Source organism: Schistocerca serialis, chromosome 3 (genome assembly GCF_023864345.2).
Source record: "Schistocerca serialis cubense isolate TAMUIC-IGC-003099 chromosome 3, iqSchSeri2.2, whole genome shotgun sequence".
Lineage (NCBI taxonomy): Eukaryota > Metazoa > Arthropoda > Insecta > Orthoptera > Acrididae > Schistocerca > Schistocerca serialis.
The window spans coordinates 355,224,189-355,228,240 of NC_064640.1; positions in this window are offsets into that span (position 1 = coordinate 355,224,189).

Genomic DNA, 4,052 nt, shown 5'->3' on the forward strand with positions numbered 1-4,052 from the left:
AATAATCTACTCTGTGGAAAACAAAATATATTACAACACAGTTTAAAATTTTCATGTTAATTTGCTTTGAAGAATAAGGTATAAATAATAATTTATTTCACATTGAACAAAATAAAGCATAATATTCGAAAGAACTATACCTCTGAATACTAAGAAAAGGAAAAAAAAAAAAAAAACAGACAAATCAGACTTTCCTGGCTTTTGCTTATGCAAACTCTTTCACTTGATCCACATAATTTAAGTCCTCTGCAAGCTTGTGCTCAGTAAATATTGTTGGAGGTTCACTTAAATGAGATTGGCTCATTGTTGAACTGAGATATGTTTTCATCAATTTCAGTTTTGAGAAACTTCTCTTTATTTATTTATTTATTTCATTCGTGTTCTGTAGACCCAGTAGTGATAAATCGCTTGGGTGTAGAACATGTCATTTAGATAAATTTGAGACATTTGTTTATAATAATAGGTTGTACAATGAATAATATATTACATAGAAAAAATATTTACAAGAATTGTTTTTTTGTGAAAAGTTAAAAATTACGTTGAATAGACTTACAATAGATCAAAATCAATTCACATATTCTCTTAGATAAATTCGTCCAGTGAGTAAATGGTTTTACTTAGCAGATATTGTTTAGGTTGATCTTTAAAAGTATGTGGATCAGTAACTGACATTTTTATTGCCTGAGGGAGAGCGTTAAATATTTTTATACAAGAGTAGTGTACTCCTTTTTGTACCATGCTTAGATTCTTTTGTTCAAGATGAAGATCATTTTTTACCCTAGTGTCATAGTTATTATACATGCTCTTCATTTCAAAAAGGGAATGGTTTTTACACAAGAAACACATGAGAGAGAAAATGTATTGAGATACTGTTGTGAGTATTCTCAGCTCTTGGAAGTGTTTCCTGCAGGAATGTCTGTACTTGACACCACACAGAATCCTAATGACTCTTTTCTGGGTTATGAGGATTTTGTTTGCCTTTGGCTGGTTTCGCGAGAATATAATTCCATAGGCCATCAGGGCATGAAAATAACCAAAATAGGCAGCTTTCAAAGTATTTAAGTCACTGAAGGATGCAATCGCATGAATAGCGTAAACTGCTGAGCTTCGTTTTTTATATAGGTAAGGAAAGTGTAAGGACCAGTTTAGATTGCTATTAACAAGAAGACCCACGAACTTTGTTGATTCCACTCTTGCTAAATTCCCATCATTTTATTTAACTTTAATCTCACCTTCGATATTTTGGCTTGTATGGAACTGAATCAAAAGAGTTTTCTCAAAATTTAGTGTTAGTCCATTAGAGGTAAACCAGTTAAAGGTCTCCTGAAAAATTGCATTTACAGTGATCTCAAGATTAGTATTTGTTGAATTGTCTACCAGAATCGTCGTGTCATCAGCAAAGAAAGTAAATTTTACCATAGCCCTTGTACACATTGGAAGGTCATTTATGAAAATAAGGAAAAGTAGAGGACCCAGAATAGCGCCCTATGGGACTTGACAGTTTATTGTACCCCAAGAAGACGACACTGGTTCCCCATGAGTGTTGTTTACCATGACTTTGTGTTTCTGGTCCTTTAAATAGGAGGCAAGCCACATCCCTGCTTCTGCAGTTAACCCATAAAATTCTGCCTTTCTCAGAAAAATCTTATGGTTCACGCAATCAAACGCCTTAGAAAGGTCACGAAAAATTCCAGTTGGAGACATTTTATTATTGATTGATTCAAGAATTGCGTTGGTGAAAGTATATATTGCATCTTCTGTTGAGATGTTTTCTGGAAACCGAATTGACTTTTATTGAGAATATTGTATTTACTAAGATGTTCAATGAATCCTTCTGTGTACAAGTTTCTCGAGAATCTTGGAGAAACAAGTTAAGCGTGAAATAGAACGATAATTGGTTACTTCGTTTCTGTCACCCTTCTTGTACAATGGTTTCAACAACTGTCATCAGAAGTGTTTGGAGAATTCTTTGAGAAATGTTAATACCGGGACAAAAATTATGTCTTTCCATAAACTTCGAAGTATCTGTTGGACTTATTCTGGGTTTTGCAAACGCTGAAAGGACTTTAAGTTCTTGCCTCAACTCCAGCACGTCAATGATGCTTGACTCATTAACTGTACCTCTAAATGTAGTTGCGTGTGTAGAACTAAACGTTTCAGTAATAGTAACGTTAGATCTTCTAGCTCTAATTCTGTAGTATGTTCTTTGGAATCTGTCAAGAAAGACACAAACTTTTCTTCTGTTTTGCAGTTCTCAAAATATACTTTCATACTTTCAAGTATTTCTACAGCCTCAGAAATATTTATGTCAGTACTCTGCAGGAGGGTCTTACTGACTACACTGATGTGAAGCAGTACATCATATCAGATTACTGGAGAAGTTAGAAAGGTGTAATTTTTTATTTGATTCACAAGTCCCATAGCTTTGTGAGCAGTCATACCATTGAATTCTTCTGATATGTGAACAAACGTGACATAAACTCCTCCAGCCTGAAACTTCAGGGGAGTTGTGTGCATCAATATAGCTTTCCCACCTAGTATTGCTCAGCAGTTTTAGTGTCAAGTTAGAAAGATATTTCTTCAAGGTAGTCCAACACTGAATGGAGGAGGAGAAGAAATCGTAGAAGCTATTCACTGTCAAAAACATGGAAACAGCATATTGAGAAGACATAGCAGAATCCTTTACCACAAGAATGAATGACTGACTGCTACATGGTGCATAAAATGCTCTTTTGTTCAAATATAAAATTCTTTTCTGGAGACCAGAATACTTTCCATTCATGGTCACCCCACTGTCACACCATTGACCTCTCATATTCTAAAATGAATTTTTTTTTATCTTCCAAGGACTTGAGTATGAATCTGCATCAGAGTGGAGCTTGAAGAATTGGATATTGAAAGGAATCTCAGGAAATGCCCCAGAACTCAGGTGTCGTATACCCCTCCAAGTCATGTCTCCTGGATTAAGCATACTACAGTTGTCATAAGCTCAACATTTAAAATACCTGGTGTGCAATCCAGAGTGATACTGTAATACTTTGCAGACATCATCATTACTAAAATAATGACCCTTGTCTTACCTTTCTTTGTTCTATACAGGTTTTCTATCATCACAGCTCCAAACTTTTTCAAATAATTCAATGACTTTAAAGAACTTTCCATTGTCATGCTGAAAAAGTTTATCAGTACTTCTTCTCAAGGGCGGACATTGCTGGTCCAGGAAACTTATTATAATTATTAAATGCTGAAGAACATTTTTCCAATGTTTGCTTTCAATATTCAGTAGCCTTTTATGATGGGTGTCAACAGTTCATGAATTTTTCAGTCCTTTAGAAAACGCAATCACCTTTTTGTGTGAATTCAAATCCTCAGTAGACTGCCCATGAGTTTTGAGTTAAGAAGTAAGATGCCACCAGCTGCTTATACTGGTCCTTGCAAGTTTTACTGTAGATGACAAAAAAAGTTTGCAACAAAAGCGGAAGATAGCTGTTGGAGTTTACCAAGCAATTTCTGTCTGCTTTTCATAGATTTGTTAAAGAATAGCTGTAATGTACAGGGCTGAAGCGACAGTTGTCCACGTTTTTAGGACGTTCTTCAGCTTCTTTAACATGCTCTGGAGGAGCTTGTATGACCAAGATCATTCAAATGCAATCATTAATAATTTCCAGCCATCTTCTGGAATCGGAGTCCACTGTGTCTTCAAGTTTAGGCTTGCCTTCAATCCCACCTGTGGTGATGCCTGCTAAAGCTGATTTTCCCCAGGTATTTTAAAAGTCGAGTCATCTAATTTCATTTCTGCATGATGTGTCATTCTCGGAGCTTCTCTCATAAACCAGGTCTTCAGTCGAGTGGAGGCCTGTAGAACATCCTGTGGATGGCCCACTCTCAACATTGCTGCTGTCTTCACTGGTCACAAGGATGTTCTTGCCAGCTTTGTGGTGCTGTCCTGAAGAACTACGTCTTATTAAATTCAGTAGTTTTGCCAGTCTCTTTGGTCTATGGCTCAGCATACATCTTTCCATCCTCGATGCTCCTGGATTGTTCTCCCTTTG